The following is a 15,165-nucleotide window of genomic DNA, read 5'->3' as shown; positions in this document are numbered from 1 at the left end:
TTTGATTATAGTCCCCTGGTGGGGAATAATTGTACTGGCGTGGACTGTAGTTCACGTTTTGCCTCATGTCCTGTCTCTCAGATTGTGGGTACTGGCCCCTATGTTGATTTCCATTATCAGTAAATCGATCCACATATCGGGGCCTATCCTGATTACCATATATCATGGTGTTGGGATCAAACCTACTCTGTGTCCCCAATGACTGGTAGGGACCATCATTTCTTTGATCTTGATTTTGTCTCTGGTTATTGTTCATACCTGCCATATCAGGCCGATATCCTACCCGGGGTCTATCCCCTAAATATCTAGGGCTGATGTAGCTCTCTCTATTACTAGGATCATGTGTTTGGAACATTGGTACAGGAAATGGCGATCTTTGTTGATTACCCCTTTGTTCAGGTGTCACATTATTTTTACCTTGGCTTTGAGCAGACTCAATGGACATTTTGGCTGACCTGATTTCCATTACTGTGGCTGAGGGTTCTTTAGATTTAGGCCTGGTATCTTTCATTTTATCACTTTCTCTACCCTGACAATAGAGTACCTCATATAGCTTTGTGCTTTGATGTACAATCCATTCAAGGGACTTGTCACGGTCAAATTCACGGACCAATTGGGATATGATGTCTTTCTGTAGCCCATAGAAGTATGCGGTTTTAAACTCATTGGAATTTGAGTCAAAAGATACATCAAAGCGAGAGAATGCTCTTTTTAAGTCTTGTAAAAATTGGCGAGGGGATGTATTAGGTCCAGCAGTAATTGTGTACGCGACTTTCTTTGCCTCCTGCAATGACTGAAAAGGAGAAAAATGACGCCTAATTTCTTTTTCAAACTCCAGCCATGTCATATTCTGCTGTTCATTTAATCCCCTTATGATGCTGGCCGTCGGGGCATCTAAAGTTAAATGAAAATATTGTCTGTACTGTTCCCTAGGTATCTGGAGTGCTTTAAAAATGTCATGTACCGCTTCTAAGTGATCCTCAATGCAGCATTCACCTCCCTTCTTAAATGGTTTGATCAGGGCTTTAATGGATTTCATTATTTTTATGGGGCTACTTGTTGCAATGCATGGAATTGCACTATTTTGTGATTCAATCCTGTTTTCAGGTGTATGAGATTGGTGGCTGCCCCCAATGGGAGTATCAAATCCCCCAAGGGCGCTGCAACCAAGTTCAGTCACCGGCCCAGTCACTGGGGCACTAGCTCTTTGGGCAGAGCTAGAATTCACCTCCACTCCATTGAATGTGGTACCCTGCCGCCTCTCCTGGGACCTGGGAATGCACATTTGCTGTTCTAAGTCCTTACACTTTTTAAGGAGTCTGGTTGCTTCATTTTGCAAATAATTATTTTCATCATTCATTTTATTAATCACCTCCTGCATATCGCACATTTGCATTTGGCATTCATTGAACTCTTTATTTCTCTTGTCTCTTTCTTGAATCATTTTAATCATTTCTTGTTCTGCACTCTGGAGATCACCTTCTTTTTCGCAATGTTCTTTTTGTAAAATCTGCATTTCTGAAACAACCTCATCTTTATCCTGCCTAATGTGATCCACTAAGGCTTTTAAGTGTGCCAATTCTTGCTCACTATCTTCAAATTGTTTCTTGCTTTTGGATAACTGAGTATCAAAGTCTCTGCATTTTAATTGCATGTCTTTTTGGCATACATCCAATTCTGCTCTCAACATTTCATGATTTTTACTTGCCCCCTCTAATTCAGTCTTTAACCTGTTAATTAGCTGAGTATCATTCTCTTGCATTCGCAGGGACTTGTTTAAAATAAACCATATTTTGCTGCATAGCCGTATTAAACAGTCTTTCTCTGCACTTTTATCGGCTGCATTCAATAATCTTGTAAGGCAGACCTGAATTATGCTGCCTTCTGCAAAAATATTGTCTAGTTTTTCTTTCTGCACCTCACCCTGAATGCGGTTACTCCATTCTAACGTGCTATTCGAAGACCAATTCCCATGTGCAAATAACTTTGCCTCTAAATATTGCACTAGATCTGAGAATGTGGTTTCCCTTTGTGACATTCTGAAATTCGTTTTTAGTGGCACACTGCTATTATAAAATGGGTTCCCTTTAATGTGCAAATGGCAGTGTGAGACACGCTTGCCACGCCCAGTAGGTACTCTATGATCACTTTCCCGGCCTGCAACGCACCATAAATATGTAGGGTATTTTGTGGAGATTTGGGGCCTGACGGTATTTTATTACCGCCGAAAAATAACTTAGCAATAATCACTCTTTGTATTCAGATTTGGCCATGTGCAACAATAATACAATGGACATGCATTATTTCAGCACCCAGACCTGCATATTTGGTATACGTGGTTGGTGGTATTTTGGTGAGCATAATTCCCTTGTTTTATTTGTGGCCCCAATGTCCAGAATCCCTTATATTTGCTTAGATTTTTCGTGTGATCACTAGAGAGACCTCAGACCTACATTTTAGGAATACCACATTTTTCAGTGATAGTGTTGGTGTGCCACCATGGGCGAACTCACTGACTTATTTACGACAGAGAGCTATATATGGTAGTCTTGTGGTAATTTCCACTACCTTATATACGGTAGGGAGCTATGTTCAGAGAGTCTCTCTTCCCGTTGACTCATGTACCTCCAACAAGCTATGCTACAGTCACTCACAATTATTCATACTGATTCTGACATGCACACATCTGTCTTAAAATGACCATTGCACTGTTTAAAAATCTCCCCACATCATCGGCATTGTAATGGTAAATAGTAAATACACCACCCGTCTGTTTTCAAATATTTTTCTGTATTATAAAAGTTGCATTTAAACACGATCTCATTCTTTACAGAAATAAATAAAATGGTACAGTAAAAGCATTGTCTATGACACACTGCAAAGAGAGTGGCGGAGAACAGAACTCAAATTGCAACATTGGTATTTGATTAAGACACGCACAGGAATCCCCTTTCCTACACTGACTGCATATTTTCGTGCACACACGGCTCCCACGCTTATGTAATTACCTTATCTGTTCAAAGTTTTCTTCAGCTGTTCTCTTTCGGAATGTGGTTCCCTTGAAGATTAACCCCAGTAAAAGGATCGCCTTTCCTTTTCAAACCGGGGTCATTGCCTGGAATTCTCAGCTTTTGCAGATAGGAATGCCTCCAACCAGGAAAAGGTCTTCCTCCCAGCTCTGCCAAATCTTGACTGTAGCAGGACGCAGGAATCTGCATTCAGTCAGGAGTCCCACAGCCAGGTCTTCTCCCCAGTAGTGCAGAAAAATGTCTCCCTGTCTTTTTCCCCGATACTGCCCACCAAAACTTTCATCTCCTCCCTCTGTATGACGTGTCCCAATGAAATCCATCATCTCTCATCCTCCTACTCTCAACAATAGCTTCGCTTATACATTTGCAATTGTTGCAAATCTGACTTCCTTCTTCCTGCAATTACTGTGCACAAAAACACGGAGAAGCAGGCAGAGAAGAGAAGAAAAAAAATCTGCACACACATTTAAATGGCTTTCAGAGTATGCCTAATTCTGCAGTGGAGAACACATTTTATTAGTGGGTTATGTTAAATAAGGTTTTATTAGTCAGGTTAATGGTTAATAGGTTAGCTGTTAATTTTCAAATGTGTCTCTCGCACCATAGGCATTTCAGGTGAAAATAGTGTGCATTTTTAAATGAGCATGTGTGCTTTTAACTGTAAAAATAGATTTGCATCTTATATGTTAAAATCGTTTTTGACTGAATAGTCTGTCTTTCCTTGTTAATCTGGTAACCCATATAGCAATGCACCGCACCCTTGTGGTGGTGCTGCAAAAAAATGTGCTACTTGTGCAGTAGTGCTGTACTCTGTGCTGTTTGCTACCTGTGCAGTAGTGCTGTACTCTGTGCTGTAACACGCCAAATATCCTTACAGGACATAGGTTTTTTGCTAAACTTTCTAAGGTGACGCAAGTAGCGCGTCATACTAAGATAAAAAGGGCCTGCGAGCCCCACGAGTGTGTGTGTCAGGACGGACGCGTACGATCCTTGACCCATCCCTGCCGTTTTGTCTAATAAGCAGCAGAGTCACCTTGCTTCTTGCATGTGTCTCATACTCTATCTCTTTTGGGATATACGGGAGGAGTTGGGGCCTCCCTGCCCAGAGGTCTGCGGACAGCCCGGCCGACCCCGGCAGAATTTCCCCCCGACAAGTTGGAGGCACTGCTGAGATCTGTTTAAGATCTGCTTTTTTATTTTTTATTTTTCCAGGTACTCCCGTTGCGAGGAGGCCCGGTGGCGCGACCCCCTCTGCCGCTGCCCCCTTCTGAAGACTACAAGACCATCGCGGAACTGCGAGAAGACCGGACAGCGCAATTCAGATATTGGCCTTCGGGAGCCGGTTGAGAAGTATCCCGCCCGCGGTTGGCGAGTGTCCAGACGTGGTCCAGACGAGGGGAGGTGGCGAGCCGCTTGGAGGGGTGCACGCAGTCGAGCGGCCCCGCATCAAGAGAACTTGGTGAGCATGCCACGCACAACAAGCAATGTGAAATTGTGAGGGAGGGGGGAGGAATTAAATACGGGAGGTGGGAGGTGTTGCACAGGTGCGCGGCAAAGGTTTGACAATTTAGTGTTGGCAATGAAATGAATGGTAGCCGAACGAGTGCGAGAGCAGTCGGCTATGTTACGCGAGAGAGGGGGGTGGAGCACGAAAAAATCACTTGCGGCCGCTCGTAGACACTGATTGGCCTAGGTCGCGACTATGTGTAAGGGTGTGTGTGTGTGGTTTCCTACGATTTGGCATTTATTGATCAATGAGTAGATGAGGATCCCTATTGTCCGAGCAAGAAACTCGATAGGTAGATGACGTTTCCCTGTAGGCGGTAGCTAGTTAGTTGCCCAATACGGAAGATAATTGACTGGTTAAGCCCTCCTGTCGAGGGGCGTATCACACGCGAGGCGACGCAGCGTGCGCAGTTCGATTATATTATTGATTACCTTGTTCCAGGAGTGACAGGAAGACAGCTGTGAGGTTAACGGGGGTAGATTGCAAGTGTATTTTGGACTTAAAGAATATATGAAGAACTTACCAGTAGTTCGAAGAGATCGGTGATGTCACCAGTAGGGCTTTCATAGGATATCCCGAGCACAAGGCACCTTTCTTTCTGAGAGTGGTGGGGAAGAGAATTGTGGTAAGGGAGTGAAAACGGAGATAAACGGTAATGAGTTGATCGGGGAAAGGCGAAACGGGAGACGTGGCTGCGCACGGAGAACGCCGGCCACGGCAAGTGTAGAAGAAGGAGGAGGAGCAAATGAAAATAGGACGACTGTATCAGAACGTCACAAGGGGTACGCAGCCGCGGGGGGCTACGTGCGCCTCGGCCGCAGGGGGCCGTAAGGGTGTTCTGTAAAGGAAGAAAGAAAGAAGAGAATATACAAATGTAAATACTATATTTTAGTAATTTTCCTTAGCGGACTATCGCAAGTCCCCAAACTTACGGGGCCAGGTAAAGGTAAAGGTATAAGGCTGTGTATTGTAAGTGTTAACAAGATAATAGCTACCAAATAGGGGAAGGATAACAAGTGGAGCGCTACTATGTCATACGGGACAGGATCAGGAGGGTGGGGGAACACCCTCACTACCCCACTACAACACATATGAACAACACTGTCACCCCATAGGGAGAAACTGATCAAGTATAGCATAGAATGGACACAGGGGACGGACAACAAAATGACAACACCACGGCCGCCTAATGGTAGCTTCGATCCATATACCCAACATTCACTATTAAACCATCTGCATAATACATACAAAGGGAAGAAATTGACACACCACGTGGAGGTGTTTAACTTATGGAGGATGTTCCAAGGGTCCCGACCAGGACCAAATGGAATGTTCACTGTGGGGGAAATACCGGAAGAAAAAGAGATTAAGGAGGAAGGAGAGAATGGGGAAAAGGGGAGTGAAGACACAAAGAACACGGGGAACGGACAAGAGGGAGGAGAAAAGAATAATAACTCAAAAGAAAATGAAATAAAAAAGGAACAGAGCAACGATATACCCCTAGCAAAGGTAGTGAAAACAGAGGGAGGGGGGTTGTAGCCTTTAAGAGAATTAGAAGAAGTAGAAAGAGGACAGTTAAGGGCGGCTGAGGGGTACTCGAACCCGGCATACAGCCCGCCACCATATGTGGCTCATAGGAAGATGCCAGCAGGGGAGGGGAGGACTGGAGAACCAACTGTGGAAATAGGACATGATGAGTGGGTAGCTGCACAGATACTATTAAAATTACGAGGTTCACTAACAAGAGAAGAGAAGGAGGTAGTAAGGAAAATAGACGAGGATAATACTAGGGAGAGTGAAATGAAAGGGAAAGAGCTGTTACGACAAAAGGAAGAGATTTTGGAGGAACGACTAGCAGAGTTAAGGGATGAGCAGAATGAACTGATCAAACAGCTCGAGAGGGAGGAAAGAGAGAGAGCGAGGGAAAGGAAGGCAGGTAAGAACGAGTTGGAAAAAATAAGGGAACGAACTGAGGAGCAAAGGAGAGAAGCCGAAAGGGTAAAAGCAGCAGCAGAAAGGGTATCAAGAGCAGTACTACGAGAGAGGAAAAAGGAAGAAGAAGAGAAAGAAAAAGAAATGGCAATGTGGAAGAAGAGATTACTATCAGAAACGACTAGGAAATACGAAGAAGGGAGGGTGATAGAGAGTATATTAGAACAGGAGATGGTGAAATGGAAAAGGAAGAAAGTTGATGAAAGGATATTGGAAAAGATGAGTAGTGAAGTAATGGAGGAACTAAAAAGGAAAAGGGAGGAAATTGGTAGAGAGGGGAAAGAGAAGATAGGAGAGGGGAGAGTGAAGTAAGGGGGTATGTATATAAAGACACAGAAGTAGCAACAACATCAGCGCAAAGGGGAGCGGTTGCTGAAGGAGAAAGGGGAGAATCAGACCTAATAGACTTAAAAACAGTAACAATCAAGGGGAAAAAGACAGCGTGGGGGCTGCCATTTACGAATGACTTTTGCAGTGAGGAAGAAGAAGGAATGGAGAAGGAAGGAAGAAACAGTGCAAGGGAAAGCCTAGATAAACTATACACCACCCGGACCAATACAGACTCACCATGGATCTGTAGGAGAAAGGATGAACTGGAAGGAAGTGAGGAGGAAGAGCAAGGAATAGCGGAAAGACAGACACATGAAGCCACACCGTCACCATCACACCCTCTCCCATCCCACCCTACATGCTCAACCACCTCACGCTCATTACGTACAATCAAACTCGCGCCCTTCACAACCGAACTGACACCCTATGCAGGTAGGCTTAGAGACCTCCCTAGACGCAGGCAGGAAGGACGAATACACATGCACACATTAAATACAGGAAATGATGGAAGAAGGGGAAAAGATGGAGAAGAAAGAGTTACGAGCAGGGGAAATACGGACGAAATTGACGATGTAGGAGAGAGGGAAGAAGAGGAGGGGTGTGAGGACTCGATTTTATGGAACCAAAAGTGTAAAACGAGACACAACTTAATGCCACTTCTGGAGAGGGGAGGGGTTAGACCACAATACGTCCCTTGGCAGCATACAGACAAAGAAAATATAAAGTGTAGGCTCCCATCATTAAGTGGAGGTACGGGTAAATGGATATATGAAATGGAAAAATACACCGCAGGACAGAAACTGGCAGTGGGAGATGTAAAGGGCCTTCTAATATCCATATTAGGGGATGCAGCGGATGACATTTGGAAGAGAGCGGGATTCACTGGGGTAACAATAGCAAACACATCGCACGATGGGGCACCATTCGCAAACTGCAGACATGCACTATGGCAGGCACTGAGGGTACAGTACCCAGACACATCAGACATAGGAGCAATTACCTCACGCAAGATGCGTGAGAACGAAGATCCTGTTGATTATATCCAGGAAATCCAAGAGAAGTGGCGCATGGAAACTAGAGAACAATGGGACAAAACACCAGCAATATTCTAACATATACTAGTACAAGGGCTCCCAGAAGGAGTTCAGAAACAACTGAAGAAAGTAGTGGGGATGGAAGCAAAAGCATGGCCATAAATACAACTGACAATAGTGCATCATTGCAGGACATGGCAGGGAAAAATGAAACAAACGGAAGAGGACAGGAAAACGGAAGAGGCTAAACTGGTACAGAAAAAACTTACTAAATACACAATGGAAGGGGCACTAATAACTACACCTACAACAATGACCCAAAGCCCCACACAAGTAGTGGCTGCACAAGATCCCTCCCAAATACCACCCTCAGAGACTATAACACAACAAGTGCCGCCACTCCAACCATACACAACCAACATGGGAGGAAGATACTCAATGCCAGGAGCTGGGTATTATAATTACAACAGGGGAAGAGGAGGAATTATGAGAGGGAGAGGATACGGATATAACACGCAACAGCAGGTGGGAGGATTTAGAAATTCCTACCCCACCGGGTAACCAGTATACCAGGACAACACAGGAAGCTTTCCATGGCAGAGTAGGGAACCACCGGTGTGTTGGAGTTGTGGATTAGTAGGGCACATGTCACACACGTGTAGAGTAAGACAGGAACACCATCATGGAGCGAACAGGGACAACCAAGGCCCACACAGGAACAGCAGGGCATACAGCAACAGCAGACGTTGCAACAGGGAAATGAACAGCAACAACTAATAACACAACAACAGCCACAGACATATTCACTGCCGCAACAGCAGGTAGCGATAACACAACAACTCCAAGCACAACAAACACAACTGGGTAGGGTGACAGTCCTGGGACATAACCCTTACACAGGAAATGGTCAATCGTTGTACCCTCAATAGGACAGCCCACAGACGGCCTTAGTGTGTCCCATCCTGTCAGTAACACCTAATAGTGCGGAGGAACCACGCATAGAGGTAACGATAGGTGACAAAAAATTATCATTCCTTGTTGACACCGGGGCGACCCGGTCTTGCATAAGGGAAGGTACATTTAAGATGTCAGGCGAAGCCATGAACACCCAAGGATTCTCTGGGGCTAGAGGGTTGGTTCCCTTTACTGATAACATTCCCTTATCAATAGGGGATTATGACATGTCAGTCCCACTTTTATATTATAGTCCCTCACCAGTAAATATACTGGGGAGAGACATCATGAATAGGTTGAATATGACGATCTCCTTTACGGAGGACGACATAATTTGCTCTACTCCAGGAATTAACATGCTCACAGCACGACAGATTATGCAAGCATACTGCGGACAGACAGCGATTAGGGCTGAGCCAGTAGATGGTGAACTATTCCAGTATGGGACAGACATGGCATTTGCATGGATGCCAGGGATAGAGGGAAAGATCTGGAGGAGGCCAGCAGCCTATTTGTTCAGACCAGAAACACCAGCCAATGAATCAGAAGGAAAGGTGGTTTCAGTGGACATTGAGAGCATTATAGCAACAGCTGATTACATTGCGGTACATGCCCAAGACAGAGAAGGAAGGGCATGGAGGGCAGTGATAGCACTAGCAGAAGGATGTAGACTCACCCAGGTGTCAGATGAGGAGCTGTTCTCAGAAGAAAAAGAGGAAGGTGAAATGGTGTTTATGATGAGTGTGGAAATATGGCTAAGAGTGGTGTACAAACAAGTGGCACAGAAAATCGCAATGGCACTTGAGGCACCCACATCCATCCCAGTTCCCTTCTTTGAGGAGGATGTGACAAAAGTACCCACATCATTATGGACTACTAGCCCCTATGACGTTGGGTGCATAAAAAGTATAGGGGGAGTAAGGATAAAATTGAAAAAAGGTGCAATACTCCCCAGAGTGAAACAGTACCCACTATCAAAAGAGGCAGATGAGGGCATATATGAAACCATAACGGCCCTTATAAATAATGGCATATTGGTCCCCTCAGAATCACCATGTAACACAGCTGTATACCCAGTGCGCAAGGCTAGAGGGGGGTCTTGGCGCTTCATACAGGACCTTAGGCCCTTGAACAACATAGTAGAAGCAGAATACCCCATAGCCGCAAACCCGGCCACAATATTGTGTGGCATTCCAGCAGAAGCATCACGATTTACAGTGATCGACCTTAAAAATGCTTTTTTCTCAATACCATTGCACCCAGACTCACAAGATCTGACAAGCTTTACTTACAGAAACACAAAGTGGAAACACACCAGATTGCCACAAGGGTACTGCGAATCACCCTCAATCTTCAACAGAGTAATACAGATGGATTTGGGTAACATTGAAGTGGAAAGCACAGTGTTGCAGTATGTCGACAACATAATAATTTGCAGTACAAACGAAAGAACATGCAGAGAAGACTCATTAAAGATGCTGACAATATTGGCTGAAAAAAGTTACAAGGTAGATATGGAGAAGTTACAGTACTGTCAAGAACAGGTACTTTACATTGGTCAGCTCATATCCCAACATGGAAGAAAGATTGCACCACAAAGAGCACAAGCCATTTCAAAAACGCCAGTGCCACAAACAGTGAGGGAACTGCAGCAGTTCCTGGGTCTGTGCAACTACTGTAGAGCATGGGTATTTGATTACAGCTCATACATAGGACCCCTGCTTGAGGCATTAAAGGAAGCTAATAAAGGGGAGAAAAAGTTGGGGTGGACAATGGAAATGAAAGAGGCTTTTGATGAACTGAAAGATGCGATATCAACTGCTCCGGTACTGGCAACCCCAGACTATGAGCGACAATTCTTTATATTTTCACATTGTGACTCAGCAGTAATGAAAGCAGTGTTGGCTCAAAAAACAAGCATGGGCTACAAACCAGTAGCATTTTACAGCGGCCACTTAGATCCTGTGATGTTAGGTCATTTCCCTTGCGAACAAGGTCTCGCCACAGCTGCTTTTGCGGTAGAGAAAGCATCAGCAATCACCATGGGGTGCCCAACCACACTGTTTGTGGAACATGCACTATTTGCAATATTGAATAAACCTAAGTCCACCCTAACCACGCAAAGGGCATCAGGTTATGAGATCATCTTGTCCAGAGCTGAACTATCAATTGTTAGATGTAGCACGGTCAACCCTGCAAGGTTCCTAGCAGAAGTAATTGAGGAAGGAGATTATGCACACGATTGTAAGCAAATCACTGAAATGTACTCATGTACTAGAAAGATTGAAGAGAACGCACTAGAGGGAGGTGAGCTCCTGTTCATTGATGGGTCATCAACTATCGATCAAAGGGATGGTATAAGGAGGACTGGGGCAGCAGTGGTAAAAATGATGGAGGTACCGGTTTGTGTGGCAATGAAATGTGTACAACTACCACAGCATTACTCCGCTCAAGCAGCAGAATTAATTGCACTGATCTTGGCGTTGAAGGAAAGCTTTGACAAACGAGTGACCATATATTCCGACAGCGCATATGTTACGTCCACTGTCCACTCAGGGCTGTCGAAATGGAGAAGAAGAGGGTTTAGGAGAGCTGATGGCACCCCAGTGCAACATGCCCTCCTATTGGCTGAACTAATTGAAGCAATAAATGACCCCCAAGAATTAGCTTTGGTGAAATGCACCGCACTCACCAATGGTGAAGACTACATTTCAAAAGGGAATGCAGCAGCAGAGTCAGAGAGAGGGAGAGGGAGGGGAATGGCTAAGGAGATGTTGATAAGAGAAGGGTACACCCATCTCCCAGCCACACAGATAATGGAGCTACAAGCGGCTGCACCAATGGCAGAAAAAGAATTATGGGTAAAAAGAGGATGTACAATGTCACCAACTGACGCACTATGGTGCCAGGGTGACACTGGAAAGATTGTAATACCACTGGCACTATTGAACACCGCCCTGAGCCAACTACACCACCCAGCCCACACAGGCAAGGAAGTAATTGCAGCACGAATTAGGGAAGACTGGTTCTGCCCCGAGTTAAATTCTCATGTGTCAAATTTTATCAGCAATTGTCTCACATGTCAACAGTTTACGGCCGGTCACACTATGAAGGTGATAAGAGGTACTATACCCCGGCCAGAGGGACCCTTCCGACATCTCCATATTGACTATGTTGATATGATCGACGTATGTCAAGGAAATAGGTATATGATTGTAGTAGTATGCCCATTCTCGAGGTGGATTGAAGCAGGGCCCTGTTCACACCCAGATGCATTTAGAGCAGCTAAATTCCTAGTGAGGGAGGTCTTCCCCAGATGGGGAGTGTGCGAGGTACTGCGGTCAGATAATGGCCCACATTTCGCAAACGAAATGTTCCAGCACATCACATCCTTACTGAACATCAAGCATAAATTTGCATGTGCATACCACCCACAGGCCAACGGTATATGTGAATGCCTGAATGGCCTATTAAAGGAGGCAATTGCAAAAATACAGCAAACAACAAAGAAGAGTTGTTTGTATTGCCTTCCACTAGCCCTATTTGAGCTAAGGAATAGACCAGGTTCTGACCACCACCTCACCCCTCACGAGGTGGTTACCGGACGTCAAATGCGCCTTCCCCTAACGCCAACATCAAGAGCATTTACCGATCACGAAAATACTGCAAGTTCCTTGGTGATGAAATGTACCAATATGTGTCTTCTTTGATTACTAGTGTAGTGTTTGTGTCTCAACAGCTCGAGCGCACACGGGGCGGGTCTAACAGCGATCAACAAAAAGACGCGGAAAAAGAATTGGAAAAGGAAAGACTGTGCAAAGTTGCTAAAGGTGACCACGTACTACTTCGCAATTTCAACAGAAAGTGGAACAGCCCACGCTTCACTGGCCCCCATCTGGTAGAGGAAGTATCAACGAGAGCAGTAAAGTTACAGGACAAACTTGCCTGGAACCACCTACACGACGTAAAGATCTACAAACTCCGGACCCGCCCCAGCGCCACCGACAGGGCCACTGGAAGAACAACAACAGCGTCACCAACGGAGGAAGAGACCTCTACTACAACTAACGGCCTAAGTGTCCCCAGACCCTGCCACCCCTCAGATTCCCCAGAGACAACTACTAGAAAAGAAATGGGTGATCCCCATATCGCTCACCCCATGGTTACACGATTAAAGAGTAAAGAGACTTCTGCCAGTTGAGCCCCAAACCGTCTGCCCATTGACCCCCTACCCATTGTAGTAATAACTGAACTGAAGGACATTGTCTTGCACATATACACATGTAAACACCTGAATGTTCTCTTTCTTTTCTCTCGCACATGCAGGTACAGCATATTATTGTACTATTAAGAAAGTAGATAACTAACTAATTCACTGCCCAGGAGTAGATGGTACCCTCAGACGATAATTACCTGGAAGAATTGTCACACCAATTTGTATATGAAATAAAAAGGCCAACGTACCTCAAAAGAAGGAGGGTACGTGTCTACTACACAGCATTCCTCTTGGCCATAGAACATTCAATGCCCCACCTCCAACCGTACTTGCCTGCCCTAAAAGATAGATCGCTTAGATTGGCGTGGGAACAGCTGTTCGCCTGGGCACTGAATGGCTACTTGATAGGGAGAGCTTAAGAACAATAACTAACATTAATAACGAGCATATTGAGAATTTTCAGGCGGGCAACTATAACGTCGCAAGAATAAGCTGCCGGACTGCAGCAAGGTAAGAGCAAAATGCCGGTGAAATTAGTTTCTGTAATAAAATTGATAGGGATTTTAATGATCACCGGGTTCTTGGCTGCCTCTGTATGGCAGTACAGCTATGCTATCAATATTATTGCTGTACCCAAACCTAATACACCCCCATCCCCAGCTGCAACAGGTGTTACGTCAGGTGGTACTAGTAAAATCCCACACAAGGAAAATAGAGTTAAACGCAGCACATACTCAGATAATAAAGGTATTGATGATTACATACAAGATTCAGCACACATCTCAAACAACATATGGTACCAACACATGACCCACATAGGTAAGCAGACAACAGAAGACAGCTGCTACGTTTGCTCATTAATCCCATACGCCATGAGCGCTTCTCGAACATTTGTTGCCACGGAGATAGATGAAAAAATAGCACGATGTATAATATACTTGGCACTGTTCCAGACGAAAGGAAGATTTCAAGGGACAGTGGTGCAACTGGTGTGGAAAACACGAGATACATATCCATATGAAAACAACTTCCTCAAGACTTATTTGAGTTACCACAAGAGCAGCTTACATGCTGAAGCATTCAGATACATAACAAGTGGTCCTGAAAAAGGAGAAACAAAGAAAATAACACTACAGTACTTACCATGTGATTGGTACGCCACTGAAGTCCCTGGTAAAAAAGGATGTTGGGAAAGACCACTGGTGACTATAACAGGGAAGGTGTACATGGACAACAAATGGGACATAGGAGTGGTTGCCAGCAACATGGTAACAAGAGAAAATATTTCAACTATTGAGGGACACAACCATAGATGTTGGATGACCTGGGTCAAGTACGTACCCATGCTCACGTGGATGGAGAAGGATGAAGACCCAATAACAATACTGCCGCTAACTGCGCCTAAGGTATGCTACCAACATAAAGGGGAGGTGGACGTAGGATACAACACCAACTGTGCAAGCGTGATGGAGTTACCTGAGGGGGGAGCAGGAACAGCAGTAGTAATGGACCATTACTGGGCCTGTGGAGAAAAGGCATACCACACACTGCCCCCTCTGTGGAATGGTATATGCACAATGGTGCACGTTAATGTACCATCACTAGTGGTACCCCAGAAACATGTCAATGTGGCGAACTTCCCCAAAATGGATGAAGGGAACGAGAGGAAGACGAGATCTGTACAACCTCAGAAGGGGCCAGAGAACAAATCCAATGGCAATAATACTGTCCTAAATAGAAAGAAAAGACAAGGAGAACCTCTGACAGGAAATTACCTCTGGGGAAGGTCGGAAACAGCACTCACTTCAATTCCACCAGAACACAGACTATTCAGCAGTTCTTCTCCTCAATAATACATCCAGGACTACAGGCTTACGCAAACGCAAAATGGCTCCAGATAACTCGATGGGAACTAATGATGACTATTAATTCTACGGTAAATGGTTTCAACGCAATAAAAGAGGAACTGCGAGCTGTGAGGATGGTAGCACTTCAGAACAGATATGTACTAGACCTGCTCACAGCAATGGAAGGAGGAGTTTGCGCTAAGATAGGACAATCATGCTGCACATTCATCCCTGCCAACGATGCTGACAATGGTAC

This window comes from Ambystoma mexicanum, chromosome 4p (assembly GCF_040938575.1).
Source record: "Ambystoma mexicanum isolate Mex_15411 chromosome 4p, UKY_AmexF1_1, whole genome shotgun sequence".
In the NCBI taxonomy this organism is placed as follows: Eukaryota; Metazoa; Chordata; class Amphibia; order Caudata; family Ambystomatidae; genus Ambystoma; species Ambystoma mexicanum.
The sequence above is the reverse complement of the archived record's forward strand: the minus strand, read 5'-3'. Positions refer to the sequence as shown.